A 22,400-nucleotide genomic window follows, 5' to 3' on the forward strand; every position below is an offset into this window, starting at 1 on the left:
CTTCAGACTTTGCTAAGCAAATATATAATGTATATTTTTTCGCGTCACTGATCGATAGTATTTATTGGGCAAAAATTATACATATATGTGCGACAACGTAATACTACAATTATAAACCTGGGCGGGGCTACCAATGATGTTGATGGCATAAAACACAGCAGTCGTACCGCTGTCAAAGGGTCTCAAACGTTACTTCTGATTGATGTCGTGGTGGTGATGACATAAACACAGCTAGGGTACCGTTGTCATAGACTCCTGGACGTTACTACCAATGGATGTCGTGGTGTTGATGACATAAAACACAGCTAGGGTACAGTTGTCATAGACTCCTGGACGTTACTACCGATGGATGTCGTAGTGTTGGTGACGTTATGGACTTTTCTTTTGCGAGGTAAGTTATTTGATCCTAAGTTAATATGATATATACCAACTTGTATATGCAGTTATATGTTATGATATGCAATTCTTTCCACTATTCTTTTCAGGCTGAAGTGGCCATGGATGAAAACGATTTAGTGTATAGATTACACTTGATTCCTAGTTTAGGTAATATTCGTATCTATCTTTGGGATATTCTTGTTATCCTGTGACATTACAACTAACAAATAAATGTTATTTGAAGAACTTAAAATGGACATTCAGCACGTGCTTGATGTAATGTCTTAGATATGGTAATCATTTACCGTACCGTCGAAATGACAATCAAGTCATTTAATCTGTAGCTAAGGAAAGTTAAAGCATTGTTTTCATTGGATAAGAGTATATTTAAGACAACGGAACATAGTTTATGATAAGAAAAAGAATATACTAACAGTCTTTGCACTTGTTTATGGTAATAAAGTATTTTAAAAGACCGAAGCAAACAGGCAGAAATGTTAACTGATAATAACATTATTGATAGGAATGAATTTACACTTAAAAATCGTATTATCAACATATTATTGTTTTATTTCAAAACATCGATAAAATGGTACCTTAACCGGTAGGTAAAATACAATTGTATCAGTAAGGTTTTATTAAAAACTAAACATGGATCCCATCCGGGAGTTTATAACAAAACTTTAAGACATTAAAACTAACGTTCATAATCGTTGCCAAGCCAAGGTCGATAAAAAAGTAAAATGGTTCTTAGTTACAATCAATATCATATCAATTGTAACAAAACACTTAGTTTAGAATGGTGGGAGATGAGAGGAACAGGATTTAATGTATATTTGAATGAAATAATGCGTGATAGATTGGTCGTGTTAATGAATTGCAGAGGGAATGCCTCTATTCACGGAGCTGCTGATAAGTCAACATCGACAAAGCTGGGGAAATGCAGAGAAATATTGTAAGGAAAACAATGGCAGCCTTATCGTTCTAGATAGTCAGGAAAAGTGGGACTACTTCACAACTCACGATCAATATCGGAAACATGGTCTGTAAGTATCATTTAATACACAAATAGATGTAGACGATATATATGTAATAATAATCAAACCAAGACATTGTCGCTAGGCCTTTCTGTCCTCTCAGGCTTCTTCAGGCACAATGTTTATGTTATTTTTTATACGTTAACCTTCCCAATTAGAGTTTTATTAAAGAGTCGTATGACAACAGGTGTAAAGGTGAAACACCTAGAGTGGTATGACAACAGGTGTAAAGATGACACACCTAGAGTCGTATGACAACAGGTGTAAAGATGACACACCTAGAGTCGTATGACAACAGGTGTAAAGGTGACACACCTAGAGTGGTATGACAACAGGTGTAAAGATGACACACCTAGAGTCCTATGACAACAGGTGTAAAGGTGACACACCTGGAGTCGTATGGCAACAGGTGAAAAAGTGACAAACCTACAGTCGTATTACAACAGGTGTAAAGGTGACACACCTAGAATCGTATGACAACAGGTGTAAAAGTGACACACCTTGAGGCGTATGACAACAGGTGTAAAGGTGACACACCTAGAGTCGTATGACAACAGGTGTAAAAGTGACACACCTAGAGTCGTATGTCAACAGGTGTGAAAGTGACACACCTAGAGGCGTATGAAAACAGGTGTAAAAGTGACACACCTAAAGTCTTATGTCAACAGGTGTAATGGTGACACACCTAGAGTCGTATGCCAACAGGTGTAAAGGGAATACAAACAGCTAGGGTAATATGAAGAAGAGAATTAAGACAGAAACGACAGGATGATAATTTTAGACAAGGACAACATAGTTTGGGTTGAATGTGGCCGGATGTAATACAGAAAAAAAATATGAGAACATACGAGAAAGTATGAGAACACGTGCAATGTAATCTCCAACAGCTAAAATTATATGAGAATATATGACAAAAATTGGAATTTAGTTTAACTGAATTAGAAAATGGCACTTATGAAGTAAATACAGATAGTTAATGACATATTTATGAGGTCAGGTGTCAAGGAGCATCAACAACTTGCATCAATCGAGAGTAGGAGCGAAGACACACCACCAACATTGGTTATATCAGAATAAACAACAAGGGTCATATTATCAGTTATGGTGGTATGATAATAACAACAGCTTGGGGTAGCTACATGAATGACCGGTTGTTAAAGAAATATTATCAGTTAGGGTCGTACGGGAATGTATGTCAAAGAAAAACCAACAGCGGGGATCTTATAAAAACGGTAGTCAAAGATAATTCAACAGCTCGGGTCATGCGAGTGTGGGTGTTAAGGAAACACCAATAGTTAGAATCATATTAGAACGTTTGTTAAGAAAATACCTAGAATGGAAAACAAACAACAAAACAAAAAAACACATGTATATTCTCAGGGATGTCGCAAACTGTTTGCCATTATGTGTTCAGATACCGCAGACATACCTTCCTAGTGTCACCATAAAATACTTGTTTATCTCCTCGATTAATTGGTTTTTATTGTGCATTGCGATTAATTAAAGTAATTGTATAACTGATCGTGAGATTTTACTTTTTTTATTTTCAAGGAACAAAGAAATTTACTGGATTGGTTTGAGATTTAATGATACTACGGAGTGTGACGTGAAAGAGGGAGATACCGTTGGTCAATGGATTTTGATGGATGGGGAAAATGGTTTCCTGGCGCACCTTCCTATTGTCCAACGTCTCAATGCGTCTATCTAGTCACTGTTTGGATGATGACGGGGCAATGCGATGGATTGCTTAAAGCTCTATGTGAGAAAGGTAACAACGTTGACACTAAAAATAGAACGTTATAACTTTAGAGCAGAAACCCGCTTTGAGTAAGTCCATACTTTTCACTATGAATGTATATCTTTATGCCATCTTATCTATAAAGTAGATATGTTGTTCTACCCGAGTTTACACAGATGGTTTCTTACCTTCCATAACTATTATTTAGGTCAGTATTGAACAGTTCCTTTTCCTTATCGATTTTCAACTGATATTCTTTTAATAAATTACATCTCCTATCATGATATCATCAATATAAATTTTTTTCATTCGAAGTTGAATATAGCTTTGGGCAATTTAACTACACCAAAAGACTATGTAATTAGAAAGGCAATTTCAATCTAAACAAACATGGTATGGGAAAACACCTCTACTACTAGAACATAACTCTATCGTATTTTTTCAGGATTGCTTAATGAAAGAACGTTTGAAACTTCAACAACAACATACGTGCAGGGAAGGACAACAATAACAGGAGCAGATGTGCAATCGACGTCATATATCACTTACAGCAAACCAGAAACCGAGGAGTCATCATCTGTTGCAAGTTCGACATTCACACAAGAAGGAGCCGCTTTCGCATCTACGGATTTATGTACATATATCAGCGCGAAAGAACCAGAGGCGACAACTACTTCGACATCCACATCAGGAGAAGCTATTGTCAGAACTATGACGGCATCTACACCCCTCAGTACACAAGAACCTGGGACAACGTCTTCTATTTCAACTAACGCATCCACACCAGAACGAGGTGATGTCGGACCCATCGATGTGTTTGCAAATCTTAGCACACAGGAACCAGGGGCGATATCTTCTGTTTTAACTACGAATCCCAATCCAGGAGGAACCAATGGCGGAACTGTAGATTAACCTACACATCTCAGTACTGATGTGTTTACCACAATATTGGTTACCTCTCCTATGACAGAAGAAAATATGACATCATCAAACATGAAAACCGTCTCGACGATAAAGGCTCTGGACCCCTCTGAAAATAACACATGTGACACATGCTGCTCTCGGAAAATAAACTCACGTTTACTAGACCAAAATGAACTTGACGAACTTCCCCAGGAACTGAGGAACCAGTTGGCAGTGCACAAATCGAACCTATCTTCCCAGAGGCGTAAACTCATCAGTGTATATGACTCCCGGCCCAGTAGTGTAGTGATGGGAGGTGTGGCTGGTGCCATCCTAGCCACGCTTGTCGGGGTTATCGTTGTACCTGACGCTGTCGCTCTTGGAAGGTTCATTTCATTTCAACATATTTTATTGTATAACATTTATACAAATGGTTTAGACAGCAGACTTGGCCTATATAAGTCTTCCCCAATACAGACAGAACAATAGTAGAATTAAACTAAAACAATTGAAAGTAAAGAAGTATAAGAAATATGTATATAAATTAAGTCAATGGAGATGAAATATCTGTGGAGATGGAATTTTTTTTATGAATATATTGATTTTTATATATGGTCAAAGGGAGGTAATTATAAAAAGAACTAACAATTAGTGGAAAAGGGAGGTAATAAGATTCTAGTATATCCTTTGTCAAATTATGATCATGTTACACAGTTATAAAAAGATTTTGTTCTCAGTTAATAGCTATTGCTTAGATACAGGATTGGCACCCAGCCTTAAATCCAGCAGCACTATAGATGTTCAGGCATAAAATGTCTTACTCCTCCTTCAGTAGCCATCCATCTTAGTGTGCTAGATTCAGACTGAGTGCCCCTGCATCCAAGCAAAGCTTTCATATGTTAGATATAACAAACTGTAATTATACTCTGGAGTAAAAAGATTCTAGTTGGATATACTAGTTTTGAATTAAGTAAATCAATCAGAGATATTCAGGGATCAGCCGACTTTTGAAGCAGGTCGCAGGTTCACCACATTCTTATATCAAGAATATGAACAATATAGAATATATGTAAATACAGGTAAAATAATAATCAAAAACTAATTGAGCGAGTCTGGGTCTAGAAAATAACATTTGAATAAGTATGGTTAATTTTGAGTTTAATCAAATCTCTTACTATCTTTAATGTATTTTTGAACGGCATTCAGAATGTTGATATTAATTTCATCAGACAACAAGTAATTTCCATGTGTTAATATTATAGTGGTTAGATGATGCTGGTTATTGATATTTTGTTTCAACTCTTGCCTTTGCTGTTCATATAAGCAGCATTCAAAAAAGTAATGGTATGAAGTTTCATCCCCATGATTACATCTGCACAATGGTGAATCTATGAGATGATCATTAAAACGGCCAAAATTTAAATTACTTGCATTGTTTCTAAGTTGACATAATATAATATTTTCTTTTCTATTACCTTTATTTTTAAAAATGTCCGTTGTACAGATTATACCCTGGTCTAAATTGACGGGAGTGATACGTTTCTTAAAAACACCTAGGGATGGTGAATTTAGAATTTTAGTGTCAATGGAATTAAATTCACGTAGCATAGTTGGGAAAAAGCTGTTATAATAATTTTCTGATCTACATAGTGGCTGATTGAAAAATCGTTGCCTACGGAGATGATGTACTGTGTCTTCATTGTCATTTAAGTATTGAGTGACTATATCAATTAGGTATTGGGGTGCATTATTATGTAAGATATGGTACATTAGTATAAGTTTATGTTTTTTTCGACGACTTTCTAGAGTTTCCAGTCCAAGTTCTCTGTATAATATATTATGTGGAGTTCCTTTCCTAAGTCCAGTGATAATACGTGTAGCTTCTAACTGTATTGATTCTATCAATTGTTTACATGTATTATTGCAATTATCCCAAACTACAGATGAATATTCTAGTATTGGTCTTATAAATGCTACGTACATAGTTATTAATGTTTCTCTATTTAATTTGTATTTTAAACTTTTTAGAATGTTCAATCGTTTGTAGGATTTTTCAAAGATATTTTGTATATGCTCAGACCAAGAACCATCTGAATTAAATGTTAGACCTAATTGCTTATGAGTATGTGAGTTATCTATTGGTGTGTCCAGGAAAAATAACTGGGGAATAATTTGTGTTTTTTTCCTGGAGAAAAGAACAGACTTTGTTTTATTAGGGTTGAATTTGACATCCCATTTATTGGTCCAAAAACTAATATTTTCTAGATCTGTGTTCAGGGTACCAGCTATCTCTGCTTGGTTATCATCAATTACAGCATATAGGGATGTATCATCAGCGAAAAGTTTTACTTGATTTGTTAAGGCATCTGGTAGGTCATTAATGTATAGAAGAAAAAGAAAAGGCCCCAGTACAGACCCTTGGGGAACCCCAGCATCAACATTTTTGAATGAAGAAAAGTGACCTTCTGTTATAACTCTTTGTTTTCTATTAGTTAGATAGCTATTAAACCAATTAAGAAGATTTCCAGTTATGCCATAACATTCTAATTTATGAAGTAGCCCCTTATGCCAGACACGGTCAAAAGCTTTGCTTATATCACAGAATATGAATCTAACTTCTTTTCTAGAGTCCAAATTACTAGTTATTGTATGATAGATAGATAAAAGTTGATTAGTAGTCGAATCACCAGGCATAAATCCAGATTGATGTTTAGATATAATGTTATGATCCTTAATATAATTATAAAGGTATTTAAAGATAGCCTTTTCCATTATTTTGCTAAAACAGGACGTTACTGATATAGGTCGATAATTAGATGTGTCATTTTGTTTCCCAGATCCTTTATATATAGCACTCACATTAGCCATTTTCCATTTATTTGGTATACTGCCTGTCTCAACTGTTTTATTTATGAGGAGATATAGGGGTTTTACTAAACTTTTAAGGCTTTTAATAACTTTCGGGAGTATTTCATCTGGTCCTGATGGCTTATTTTCATTTAAGAGATTAATTTGGTCTTCAATGTCCTGTTCAGTTATGTGTATTGAATGCAGGTGATAGGGTGATGCATTAAGAATCTTTGGTGGATCTTCTAAAGTGTCTGATGAAGTTGCTATTGAGGTAAAATAGTCATTAAGTGCTTCTGCTTTTTCTATGGGATGGTGAAGTAGTGTATTGTTATGTTCAAGGGGTGGTATACATGTGTCTTTGTTATTAAAATTACTGATGGATTTAGCTAATTTCCACCATTTGTTTGGGGGAACAGAATTATTTGCCAGTTTTGTTTGTAGTTTTTCTACATATTTCATTTTTTCTTCCCTAATTAGGTCAATTACAGTATTGCGGATCTGCCTATATTCTGCCCAGTGTTGTTCTAAGTTTGTTGTTATTGCAGTTTTGTGCTTTCTTTTCCTTTGACGCATTTTAAGTCTGATTGTGTTGGTCATCCACGGTTTATCAAAAGGCCTTACAGTTATAGTTTTAGATGGTACAAATTTTTCAACTAATCCAGAGACAGTATTTGTTAGAATTTCATTAAATTCGTTAACATCCATATTTTCATATATATAATGCCAATCAATATCATTAATAGCATTGTTTATACTATCATAATCAGAAAACTGATGTAGATATATTTTTTGTTATAACAAGTTTGTTTATGAATAGAGTATGACATTTCTATATGAATAGAGGAATGGTCACTGCAAAAGGGTGGTTCAACATAAGTTTTTTTAATAATATTACAATTGTTTACAAACACTACATCTATTGCAGTTGCTGTTGTAGATGTAATTCTAGTAGGTTCATTGATTACACTATTGAGATTATATTTTATGAGTAACTGGTTAAGTTGACAGTTAGGTTGTATATTAAGCATATTTATATTAATATCACCCGTAAGTACAAAGTCTAGATGTGTTTCAGAAACTTTCTCAAGAATACTATCAAGTTTATCCCAATAAGCTATCGTTGTTTCAGGTCTATAAATGCATCCTAAGAGGAATGTATGATTCTTTACTTTAACTTCTACCCAAATAAGTTCAACATCATCCACTTCTAAGTCAGTGCGTCGTTTTGTAATAACTGTGTTCTTATAATAAATTATAACCCCCCTCCTGGACCAGTTGTTCTGTCTCTACGGTGTGGTATGTTTGTGTATGATTTGAGAGTAATGTCTTTGTCAGCTATACTTTGGTTAAGGTGTGTCTCTGTAATGCAGAGTATATCATTTGAGTTAAGTTCTGCATCAAGTATATCCAGTTTGTTTCTTAATGACCTTACATTTAGGTGAACTATGCTAACTGTTTCTTGTGGACCGGGGTTTGGGTGAACATCCATACAGATTAACAGAATTAATAAATGAAGTTTCAGGTAAAACACCAAATTAATGCTGAGCCTATTTGAAAAGGAGTACGTGTGGTATAGTATGGTAAAATAAAAATATTGAAAAAGTAAGCATTCTTGATGAAATAAATCTACTCTACAAAGAGATAAAGTGACAGCAATATCTAGACCTCTGTCGTATAAAAAGTTATTACTATTATTGTTGATGGGTCCAAGTGTTCCAGAATATTAGAAGGTTCGTGTTCGGTCGTTTCCAGAATAGACACACAGACAAGATATAGACTTTATATGGTGACTTCCATGACCTGGTGTATGTGATTCAAATGCATAGTCAGGGAATGTTTCTCTCTCTCTCTATGTATTAATATAACAACAATTGTATTATTGGACAGTCTTGTGTAAATTTAACTCACCATTCAGATAAATCTAATAATTACACACACACACACACACACACACACTCTCTCTCTCTCTCTCTCTCTCTCTCTCTCTCTCTCTCTCTCTCTCTCTCTCTCTCTCTCTCTCTCTCTCCGTCTCTCTCTCTCTCTCTCTCTCTCACTCTCTCTCTCTCTCTCTCTCTCTCGTTTTTTGTTTTAATTTACAGAATGGCTGGTGCCATCCTACACATGATGACCTCAATGATCTGGTATATGTGATTGCATCGTCAGTAAAATGTTGTTGTTGTTTTTTTTGTTTTTTTTCTTGTTTTTTTTTTTTTTTTTTGTATCTAAAAAAAAAGAAGACAAAATTTCGTCACATTGTAACATTGTCAGCAGCAGTCAACAAAAAATCCTTATATGTTTCTTGTGAGTACCTTTTATCTTATCAATGGAATAAAATTCGTTTTTCAAGAACCAGCTTTCAGAATTATTGTCGATACGTGTAACAAATATTCAGTATGACGTCACGACTCAATGATATACAGTATCCAGACATTAACGACTTACGTATCGTTGTCTCTATGGAGTCATCTCACATTTTCACGGGTAAACCTGATGCTTGTCGGCACCTTGTCGAACCTTCGTTCGAGCGTTAATTTTTCTATATTTCTCACGTTATTTCTTATACATTATTAAGTTGTTTTATTGTATAACGTGTACATAGAAACTCATTATGTAAAATTAATGACACGTTTAACATATTAAACAGACAGACAGACAGACAGACAGACTTTCTTTATTTCCTCTTTTCAGAGATTTACAATATCTTGTCTTTTACATTTCTATTACAAATTTACAATGTTTAAGTGATTAGATTCGTATATGAAATCAAAAGGCTCTTTTCATTCAGTTAAAGAAGAGTGTTCATTTGCATAATCAGCGATGGAATCAAGTCAGCAATGTTGATCATCATCGCAGCCCACCTATCTTGTTCCAGGGGAATATCCTGTACACTACCCAGCACAAAATGGCACTGTCTTTCGTCTGGAAGATAGTCGAATTTTACATACTCTGTTACGTGTAAGAAGTTGACCAGGAAGTCTAAAATTTTATCACGACTTAGGAACAATGCCGGACACTGGATAAGAAAGTGCGTTGTGATATCGTCCGCTTGTTTTTTACAGAGTCTGCACACTACAGTGTTCTGTTCATAACGATATGATAGCTTGATAAGCTCACCTAGTTTCCATGTATAATTAGGATAATGGAGACTCAATAGCCAGAGAGGGTTGGGACCATGTACGGAGTGAATGCTGCTATAAGTTTTTGACACAATTGAGTTGTCCATAGCATTCCGCCATTTATTGAAATAATAGTCTTCCACAATCCTATTAACGAAGTTTCTCCATGAACCGCGTGTGGGACAGAAACCGTCAAACATGAAATCGAACAAAACTGAGTTTATATTAAGTCTAAGCGCTGTAAGGAAGATGTCTGGTATGAAACTTTCCACTTGAAGCATCTTTTCCCCGAATATGAAGGCGCAAAGCCTAATCAGGAAGAGAGTTTTCCAGACATATTTGTTACTTGCAGCGCAGAGCTTGTTCCAAAATAACAGTTTTCTTTTATCGACTTCGCCATGAATATCAAGTAGACCGATGGCACGAGTTGTAACAATTGTTGGTGAGGTTTTCTCAAACCCTTGGCATCTCCTAGCAGCATATCGTTGAACTATGTCGAGTTCTTGTCGAGAATATTGCATAGGGTTAGCCCACAATTCAGCTCCGTACAAAACACGCGATTGTACTATACTTTTGATAAGCTTACAGCTTATTAGCGGATTCATGCCGTCCCCGTGAACACCAACACTGATGAGTGAGTTCAATGATTGTCTCCCCTTTGAGCAAGCTATTTTTATGTTCTCGTCACAGTGAAGATTTGGGATCAAGGTTATCCCGGCATATTCTTTTGTTGTAACCCACGGAATAGGTTTTCCTCCGAGAGTACAATCAATTCGTGGACCGCGTTTTGAGTAACCACACTGAAAATGCATTAGGGAACTTTTTCCCGGGTTATAATTTAGGCGCCATTTTCGGGAGAAATTATGGACAGTGTCAAGGAGGTTTTGCAGGTTTCCAATGGAGCAGTCCATGAGTAAAGTGTCATCCGCAAGAAATATAGCTGGTATATGTACGTTATGAACAGTAAGTCCAAGGCTAGATGAGTCAAGTTCGTGAATTAGATCATTGATCATGACCAGAAAGAACCACGCAGATAAAGTTCGGCCTTGACCTACCCCCTGTTCAACTGGGTATGGACTTCCGGTTTTACCGTCATGTAGTACGCATGACGTGACTCCTTTAAAAGAATTTGCTATAATTCGCCAGATTTTACCATTGAAGCCTAGGTTGTAAAGCTTAGAGAGGAGCCCATTTATCCAGACACTGTTGAAAGCTTTCGCGTTATCCAAGAATGCCGCGTATACTTTCGTGTTGCGTTCAAGGTGATGACATACAGCTTCTTTCACAGTGAAGGCAGCAACATTACTTCCACAATCTGGCCTAAAACCTTGTTGAAGGCGATGAGGAAAGTCGATTTTTGAACACACTTTTGCTATTCTTTGATATAGGACTTTTTCAAATAATTTCTGTAGGACAGGAGTAAGAGTTATGTCTCGGTAGTTGTTCATGTCCAAGCGATCTTTTTTTCCGCCTTTAAATAACGATATAACAATTCCATGTTTGAAGCACGCAGGGTAGTCTTCAACGTCAAATATGGTGTTGTAAAGACGGGTAATTAGTGTTAAGAGTTGTAAACCTCCATATCGAATGTGTTCCGCTACAAGGTAGTCGTGGCCACTGGCTTTCCCGTTACTCATTTCCTTAAGGGCATTCGACAACTCTGGCTGAGTGATACTCTTAAGACATACCTTATTAAGATTAAGATGGCTCTTGTCATAAAGCGTATTAATATTGGAGTCTATATGCTGTTTATGTACAGCATCAAAGTCTTCGTTTTCCGACACGCTAGCAAGCCTACAGTAATGTTCCGTCCACAGTGTACGGTTGACATCAACGTCTCGAGATATCGTACCGTTAATGCGTATCTCGGATGACTCATGGCCCCGGATTTTCCGCGCACGAACCGCCTTGTAGAAAGTCCCGCTATCAATTTCTGCTGCTTTCTGTAGTTCATTCAGTTGTTCCTGCTCGTATTCCCGTCGTGCAGCCGTAAGGGCCTTTACAAAGTCTCGTTTGGGAAGCTTGTATTGTCTGTACGAATGGAAATCCATTCCACGAGGGCGTCCCTCAAGAATCCAGCTCAAACGTTTTTCGCGCATTGTGGAGTGCAAGTTTTTAACTTGTCCATATTTCCAATACGGCTTTAAAAATGATCGGTATTTTTTCCTCGGAAGCGTTTCTTTTGCGGCTTCATGTATACAGCTTGCAATGAGTTTGAACTTTTCGTCAAGAGATACCACATCAACAGTTGAAGAATGTTGACTTTTGGAGTCACGAAGCTTCACACTCAAGCATTTTGCATAATCAGACTTCTGTTCAGGGGTACATTTCTTCCAATTAACGGAGAATACGCTGCATTCATGTTTAGTAGCGAGAGCAGGCACGTTATAATGCAATTGTATCGGAAGATGGTCAGAAACGTTCAAATAGTGATCGTCCAGTATAGTACAGCCAAGAACACAATCAACTTTACGGTTTTCGATTAGAATATGATCAATGAACGACTCGTGTCCGTCTTTGGACATATACGTTGCAGACCCGCCGCTTGACCAATCTTGAGAATTAATTGAGACAAGGTTATGATCACGCATGAAGCTCTCTAAGTGGAGACCTCTTTCGTTTGCGGCGAGATGATTTTTTGTTCCAAATGCTTTGCTGATTTGAGCGTTAAAATCCCCAAGTAGAATAACATGTCCTTGCTCTGAGAATCGATCATACAGATCCCATACACATCTGAGAGTGTCTATATAAATCTGTATAGAAACATTGGTAGATGGTAACAATGCTCCGATAACGAATATGTGTGACTTGTCGCGAAGCTGGACAGAACAACATATAACTCTATCGTTGCCTTCGTCAATAATCGGCGAAACGTTTATACTTTTCCTCCATAAAAGAGCTATTCCACCGAAACCTCTCTTACATAATCTCCTTTCGGGTTGTTGTTGTTTTTTTTGTTTTTTTTCTTGTTTTTTTTTTTTTTTTTTTTTGTATCTAAAAAAAAAGAAGACAAAATTTCGTCACATTGTAACATTGTCAGCAGCAGTCAACAAAAAATCCTTATATGTTTCTTGTGAGTACCTTTTATCTTATCAATGGAATAAAATTCGTTTTTCAAGAACCAGCTTTCAGAATTATTGTCGATACGTGTAACAAATATTCAGTATGACGTCACGACTCAATGATATACAGTATCCAGACATTAACGACTTACGTATCGTTGTCTCTATGGAGTCATCTCACATTTTCACGGGTAAACCTGATGCTTGTCGGCACCTTGTCGAACCTTCGTTCGAGCGTTAATTTTTCTATATTTCTCACGTTATTTCTTATACATTATTAAGTTGTTTTATTGTATAACGTGTACATAGAAACTCATTATGTAAAATTAATGACACGTTTAACATATTAAACAGAGACGTATTAAAAGTTACACAGGCAGTACAAGAACACAACATTAAACAGTTATTGACTCCAACTACGGTGATCTGTATATCCATTCCAGGGTTAGGCATTTTACTAAACGAGGGTGGTCTTTATATTCATCACACATTGGACATTTTGTTTTACTAGGGCGGTCTTTATATTCATTACATAGTTGGACATTTTACTATACAAGGCGGTCTTTATATCCATTATATAGTTGGACATTTTACTATACAAGGCGGTCTTTATATCCATTATATAGTTGGACATTTTACTATACAAGGCGGTCTTTATATCCATTATATAGTTGGACATTTTACTAAACTAGGGCGGTCTTTACATTCATTATATAGTTGGACATTTTACTAAACTAGGGCGGTTTTTTAATTTATTTTGGGGTCTGACTATTTCCTTAATAATAATAGTCCTAATCAATTACAAGGTTGGAATGTTTTACAAATCAATGGTAATTCTATTCAATTTCAGGATTTGATTTGCAATAAACAATGATGGTCCCTATCCGATGACTTTCGAGACCTAAGCTATCGTTTCATTAATTGCAGAATAGTCATTCGGGTTATTAAAATAGTCACCACTTAAAAGCTTTGAAAAATGGATCGGTGAACTAGCTTAAAAGGAACCACGTTGTACGTAATTACTGTAATTAGTTATCAATAGATGCACATATCACAAACAATTTAAATTTGGATTTATGGTCACAGCTTTATTGCAAAGATATGGCGGCCGGTCTGTCAATAGACCATAATGGCACGCCAACAATAAATTCAATTTCAATCAAACAAATTAATCGATTGATTCTGGGAAACAGTTCTCAACCAATTAAACAATACAATTCAAATCAATTAATCAGATGATCCTGGGAAACAGTTCTCAACCAATTCAACAACAATTCAAATCAATTAATCAGCTGATCCTGGGAAACAGATTTCAGCTGACTACAAATCAATCAGATGACAATACTGATTAGTAGATACTGGGAAACAGATATCAACTGATTCGCATCAATATGCGCAATATACATCAATCAATATCAATCAATAACTCAATAATCACCAATAAATGCTTGTACCGCGAAATATGCCTTTCCGCGAAATCTGAACAAGTCAAATTGACTTCTGAAAGTTTATAACGCGAAATCCGCCATTTGAAGCTGGTCACAATGCTCGTCAATAAGGAATAGAAGTTCGTCACAATGCCCGTCACTAAGGAATAGTTTTCACTTGGGGCTGTGAATCCGTCGTCGAAAAGGGGTCAGGAGCTGTGACTATCCTGCCTTCTCACACCACCGCTATAACAAAAAGAAAAAAACAACAGCAGAACACAGATCCTATCCTAAAGGGGGAGGGATTATGGGAGGGTGAAGAAATAAAGTATTTAAGCAAGTAAATTTTTGATAAACTTAGCCTGATAACTCTCTGGCTGATCTTCACAAAGTTTTCTTCCTTTAGCAAGGGAGATAACTCGATTATCACTTTCGTCAAATAGGCGTCAGGTTGCACAACACCAATACTTCATGTGCCCTCTGATAACGGCACTATATGGTTTATTGCCATAAGTGCTATTATCAATAGATGCACATATCACAAACAATTTAAATTTGGATTTATGGTCACAGCTTTATTGCAAAGATATGGCGGCCGGTCTGTCAATAGACCATAATGGCACGCCAACAATAAATTCAATTTCAATCAAACAAATTAATCGATTGATTCTGGGAAACAGTTCTCAACCAATTAAACAATACAATTCAAATCAATTAATCAGATGATCCTGGGAAACAGTTCTCAACCAATTCAACAACAATTCAAATCAATTAATCAGCTGATCCTGGGAAACAGATTTCAGCTGACTACAAATCAATCAGATGACAATACTGATTAGTAGATACTGGGAAACAGATATCAACTGATTCGCATCAATATGCGCAATATACATCAATCAATATCAATCAATAACTCAATAATCACCAATAAATGCTTGTACCGCGAAATCTGCCATATGAATGAGTTATCCACATGAAACTCATTCACCGCCAAACGAAGACAGAAGAGGAGGCGACACATTTCCCGGTACAAGGCTGTGACCAAAATCCTAACATGTCATTATTGTTCCATGTTACTTGTAACTGTGAACTAGTAACTGTTAGGGAAGAACCTGTTTTTTTGTTTGTTTTTTTTTTGTTTTTTTTTTTATATAACTTTCTAAAGCACCTTGTAATGTGTTAAGAAAGAGGTCATTACCCAAAGGAGACAGGTGGACCCCATCTTTCAGAAAAAATTGGTTATCTAATTTGTCTGTATAAAGTACAACAGCTCCACTATGCTATAAAACATGATCAGAAATTGCATTGTTCAATCTCTTTCAGACTTTTTTAAGTGCGTAATGACTTATGGCCCCCCGCCAACTCCTTCGGGGTAATATTTACAACCATATCAATAATGTCCCAGGGAACTCAGACATCAGGAAATACATGATGATCTTTAATCATATTCAATGCACCAAACCCCAGTGTTACCTATGTCATTACCCCAACAGTGTATGACAAGCCTTGCTGGTTGATCAGTTTCAAATTTCCCAAGTGACAAATTTTACTTTTGATGTCCGAAATGACCATACATGTACCTCCTTTAAACTGCCACCAAACTGTTAGAATCCAGACCTTCCCTCAGGTACCTACAAATCTTAAAATGCATACTAACACTTTACAATTATTCTTTGGGTTGGATTTCTGATGAATCTTTTGTAAACACTGGATTTCCACCTACCACATTCCATATTATCTTCAGTAGACATACCACATAGGGAGGTCGATGTAGTTGCCCCAATTATGAATGAATGGGACTTGTAAAGAAAATTAATGTTACAGCCAAAGCTAGTGCATGCTTTGGTGAGGACACTACTTTAGCAGCACCTCCCTGAAGTGATACTTGTGCAACAGTTACAACCCTGTAAGCCATGTCCCTACTACTACTGACAGTAATTTCTCCAACACGAAAACAATCCATAGAAAGCCAATGAACAGGCACAACTAAACAAAGCAACCTCATATTGGGAACTGCATATTTTATATTTTTGGCAAGACTGATGCTTGCTAACAGATCAACAGAAATAGGCAATCTGGCATGTCTAATCCCAACACTAAATCCACATTACTATTCCAAGACTTTTCCCTAAAAATAACAACATTTGCCATTGAATTGACTGAACAATTGCAACCACATCTCTAGGTCAGCTCTAATATACCAAAAGCTAGAGTATTTATTCAACTGTTTTTTTTTTCTTTTTTTTTTTTTTTTTTTTTTTTATGTCATGTTAGGCATACGAAAACCTTACTACAGAGTAAGAATATTTCAAGAATTAGTACGAAATGACATTATCCCTGCTACAGACTGTAAATCCTGTAATCTAACCTTTACCCCCTACCTAAAACTTCCCAAATCTGTCCTTTATACCACAACTTTTTCCTGTGGGACCCTAATTGTCATGTCCACTGTGTCAATTACAAGACCTAAGGATATCAGTTGTAGTTGGACCCTCAGATTTCTACTCAGCGATGGGTATACCAATGTCTCGAGATGTTTCAAGCCTAGGAGGCTAGCACATGTATCCTTTTTGTCCTTCCCAGCAAATATAAAGTCCTCTATATAATGATCTAAACTTTGTTCACCAGACTTCTCTCTGACAATCCACTCAATGAAAGATGAAAGCTTTTCAATAAACTACCCCACACTGAGCAACCCATAGGTAAACATTTGTCCAAATATTTGTCTTGAAACTTAAAACCTAACAATGGAAAATCAGCTGGATGGTCTCTATCTTCCCCAATAATGCACCTTTGCCCAACTCAGCTATCATCTCAACAACTTTATCCAATGATGAGTATTGGACTGAAACCATATCAGGGTCAATATTGCTATCCATGCTATCCCCTAATTGCAATAAGAGATGTGTTATTAGGCACCACTTTCCATCCTGTTTGAGAACTATTCCACTGTGCGATGGGTTTGTTATCAAAGTAACCTGCCACCCTATATATATATAGCTACCTAATTCTACTTCCTGCATATTTTTTTTTTTTTTTTCCTTGGGATCCTTGGGGCAAAAATAATGAAGTTTAGAAACGCTCTTAAACCCTTGGAGAGGAAGCCTCCCTACAGACATGTTTGTATATTTAGTAACCCAGTGCTTATGAGCTGGACATTTTTAAAGCCATAACTGTTTGTGTTCCTTATCTTGCTTGTTTTGTTCTGGGGTAGACCGAGTGTATGAAGTTCGGTTTTGACTGAAAGGAATTGGAATTTTTATTGTTTGCCTTAAAGCAATAGAGAGTGGCATACCCTCCATTACACCGAATACATTTATGAGAGTAAGTACAATGTGACCGAGCACAACTGCCCTTGTAATTGAAATCAAAGCATTTTTGTGAGTTATGATTCAGTGTCTGTGGCAACGCCTGCTTCTGTGGCTGCATATATATCAAGTACATTTCATTGTCAATAATGTCCCATGTTCATGTGGTTTTTGCAACTTTCTAAGCCAGTACTGCTCATCATATTTCAACCATCCAGTACCACCACATCTTTGTGCCCCAAGGCAAACAATCTGCATATATTTCAATAGCCCATGCAGTTGCCCTGAATGAACAGAGGTGTAGATACTTATATCATGCATCCATCCATTTACTTATATCAGATATTTTGTGGGTTCACTACTAACTTCCCATCAATCAAAGAAATTTTGTGGGTATTTTCATATACCCCCATGGAGTGTGACAACAAGTGGGCAAGCTCAATATATTCCACATTGATTATTTTTTTGCTCAATATTAGCTGCTACATGCAAGCCTAAATTATCATTTATACTTGCTATGCATATATTTCAATAGCCCATGCAGTTGCCCTGAATGAACAGGGGTGTAGATACTTATATATTATAAATGCATCAGTCCATTTACTTATATCGGATATTTTAGGGGTTTGTGTTTTGGGCTTCACTACTATAACTCCCCATCAATCAAAGAAATTTTGTGGGTACCGTCAGATATCCCCATGGAGTGTGACAACATATGGGCAAGCTCAATATATTCACCATTGATATTTTTTTGTTTGTTTAACATTAGCTGCTTAGTGCTACATGCAAGCCTAAATTATCATTTACACTTGTCATATATGTGTTAGTATTGTCATACCCATTGCATATGTACTCAGGTTCCCTTGATGTCTGTTAATTGCCAGCTGTGATCTGTTCCTGTTGAACCGACTGTGGCCTCACATTCTCAGCTGACACCAACGGTTGCTGTACTGTAGCCTCCTCCGGTTGACTAACAGCTGGATCCATGGTACCCCCTGTCCTACGTTTTCTGCTCCACTACATGATTGCTGTTTTGATATTATAGCAGATGAATAGAGTATACGGGTAATTTCATATATTATTAAAGTATCAACTTTTATGAATTGCTTCCAAGCTTTAAGATCCATAATCAATATAACATACCTTGACCTAATTTCAATAAAAGACAACTCGACCCTATATCCGTGATGCCATCGGTTAAGTCCGACAAAGACCAAATTTGAATAAAAGACAACTCGACCCAACGTGGTGCGATTGGGACGAGTCGACCATCGGCGTTTGATTTAAACATAAGCACGGTGCGACAAAATATGCTACAATTGACTGAATCTCAAAATTGTTGAGCCAGATATTTCATTCCGATGGCTTGAAGATTTGTTTGACTATCATCAGAGGTCTCAAATATATCATATACGAGATATGAAGAAATATGGCCGACCACGCCATTTCATGTATTGAACAACGATCCGGTGCCATCAACCGGTACACATTATTAATATAAGCAATTTTTACACTGACAATATATCATCAAATATCATTGAAATGTATTACATCTGAATATTGAAGAAATAAAGTATTTAAGCAAGTAAATTTTTGATAAACTTAGCCTGATAACTCTCTGGCTGATCTTCACAAAGTTTTCTTCCTTTAGCAAGGGAGATAACTCGATTATCACTTTCGCCAAATAGGCGTCAGGTTGCACAACACCAATACTTCATGTGCCCTCTGATAACGGCACTATATGGTTTATTGCCATAAGTGCTAATATTGTGTTTTAGGCCTTAAATTAAGTGATTATTAATGACAAGTAACGGCCGAAAGGGAAAGAAACACTTCATCAATATATATTTTCCTTTCAAAGTCCCCCCAACGAATAAACATTCAGGTGTGTGTAGACCTCAGCCACGTGTGTGTAAACTTCAGCCAGGTGAGTGTACACGTCCGTCAGGTGTGTGTACACCTCAATCAAGTGAGTGTATATCTCAGTCAGGTGTCTATGCACGTCGGTTAGGTGTATGTACACCTCAGTGAGGTGTGTTCACCTCGGTCAGGTGTGTGTTCACCTCGGTCAGGTGTGTGTACCTCAGTCAGGTGTGTATACCTCAGTCAGGTGTGTGTATACCTCGGTCAGGTGTGTGTACCTCAGTCAGGTATGTGTACACCTCAGTCAGGTGTTTACACCTCGGTCATGTGTGTGTTCACCTCAGTCAGGTGTTTACACCTCGGTCAGGTGTGTGTACACCTCAGTCAGGTGTTTACACCTCTGTCAGGTATGTGTACACATTAGTCAGGTGTGTGTACACCTTGGTTTGTTATATCGGGTCCTTGGAACTATTGTAATACGATAATGCAATTTAATTCATTTATGCACTGAAAAAAAATATGTAGGATTCCAGAAAATGCAGGTTTCGAACAAACAACACGTAGACATAGACAACGAAAATAATTCCACGTTATTTGTAAGTTTAAGCAGCTGCAGCCTCTAGCTAACCATAAAGCGATATATTAACAATGGTGGTTGTACATATAAAAAAAAAAGGAGGTACTAGGCATAATCTTCAAACCAAACCAGACTACACGTCAAAATGTACCACCTGCCAGCGATCGATATCCGCTGCCAAGATCTTGATTTCCGAAACAAACTTGATGTGTATCATGAACACATGGCTACATAGGTACTAGGAAGGCGAAAAACTTAAAGAAAAGACAGGATAAAGATAAAATTATCACATTTATAGCATTGATATTTATATTGGTATTGATGTACTTTGGATTTCTTACCCTGTTCATAAAAAAACATTACCAGTGAACAAATCAAAATGAGGAACGTTCAGCAGGAACGGGAACCGTTAAATAGACTCACAGTCTCTCAGCCAGTGACAGAACACAATGTCTTTCTCACCGGGGCGAACGCTTGACTAAATGTCAAGCGCACGGCGGAGACACGGAACACAGGAAGACATTAGGGGAAAGAAAATTGTTTATTAAGAAAAAAAATCCCAGATTTAGGCGTTCTTGACATCCGTAATTGGATAGCTGGTACGATTTTTACCTACAAAACAGAAAAAAATAAAATGGTAGGTTATTTGTACAGATATATATAGTTAATTCAATAAAAAGAAAGAGGAAAGTATTGCTACCAACTATATATCCAAGCTCCCGTCAAAGCTCCCGTCAAAGATCCCGTCAAAGCTCCCGTCAGATCTCTCGTCAAAGTTCTTGTCAAAGCTCCCGTCAAAGCTCCCGTCGAAGATCCCGTCAAAGCTCCCATCATATATCCCGTCAAAGTTATCGTCAAAGCTCCCGTCAAATCTCCCGTCAGATCTCTCGTCAAAGCTCCCGTCAAAGCTCCCGTCAAAACTCCCGTTAAAATTCCCGTCAAAGCTCCCGTCAGATCGCTCGTCAAAGTTCTTGTCAAAGCTCCCGTCAAAGCTCCCATCATATATCCCGTCAAAGTTATCGTCAAAGCTCCCGTCAAAGCTCCAGTCAAAGCTCCCGTCAAAGCTCCCGTCAAAGCTCCCGTCAAAGCTCCCATCAGATATCCCGTCAAAGTTATCGTCAAAACTCCCGTCAAAGATCCCGTCAGATATCTCGTCAAAGCTCCCGTCAAAGCTCCAGTCAAAGCTCCCGTCAAAGCTTCCGTCAGATCTCTCGTCAAAGCTCCCATCAAAGCTTCCGTCAGATCTCTCGTCAAAGCTCCCGTCAAAGCTCACGTCAATGCTCCCGTCAGATCTCTAGTCAAAGCTTCCGTCAAGGCTCCCGCCAAGGCTTCCGTCAATTCTCCCGTCAAAGCTCCCGTCAAGGCTCCCGTCGATGCTCCCGCCAAAGCTCCCGTCAAAGCTTCTGTGAGATCTCTCGTCAAAGCTCCCGTCAGATATCCCGTCAAAGCTCCCGTCAGATCTCCCGTCAAAGCTCCCGTTAAAAAGTTCCCATCAGATATCCCGTCAAAGTAATCGTCAGAGCTCTCCTCAATGCTTTCTGATAATTTACTGAATAATTATACAATCCCATTGAGACATGAAGTGATATATTATTTTTGAACCATATAGAGCTTTATATTGTAATGGTTTCTGTGGTGTCTCATTTTCCCAGATCAAACTGATGTCGGTTCGACCTATCGATTTTATGTTTCCATATTAAAATTGTTATTGTACTCCGTGTTATTTTCAATGAATAATTAAGATATTTTGTGGTCGTATGACTACACAACTAATAATTCTTTCATTATATTTGATGCCCTTTAAATGTCGAAACATAACGATAAAATTAAACTTTTTTAAATGTATTATTAAGATGCTTTGTTGTCGTATGTCTACACGGTTCCCAATATTCAATAACTAATGGTTTGTTTTGTAATTATCTAACTAATAAGTCTTCCATAATATTATATGACCCTTTAATATCGAAACATAATGATACAATTAATACCAAAAACACTACTGTCTTATCTAAGGTTGGCGATGTACTAATTTCAGGGGGTCTAATCACTAAACAGGACTGATCAAATCACTGAAATAGGTAAGTCTAATACCAAATTTGGTTGGTTTAATGAATAATGGTGATACAAATAAAAATAAAATC

The 22,400-nt window shown here is 37.0% G+C and overlaps 1 long non-coding RNA gene across 1 annotated transcript; it reads right to left on the reverse strand.

Moving 5' to 3' along the window:
• Window positions 1-14,151: 14,151 nt before the first annotated feature.
• On the reverse strand, window positions 14,152-19,584 carry LOC117316577. The gene is made up of 2 exons (XR_004529901.1): window positions 18,658-19,584; window positions 14,152-14,757 (listed from the first exon to the last, which is right to left on the reverse strand). It is a non-coding gene; the product is annotated as an uncharacterized LOC117316577 (long non-coding RNA).
• Window positions 19,585-22,400: the final 2,816 nt, after the last annotated feature.

Source organism: Pecten maximus, chromosome 18, assembly GCF_902652985.1.
Source record: "Pecten maximus chromosome 18, xPecMax1.1, whole genome shotgun sequence".
In the NCBI taxonomy this organism is placed as follows: Eukaryota; Metazoa; Mollusca; class Bivalvia; order Pectinida; family Pectinidae; genus Pecten; species Pecten maximus.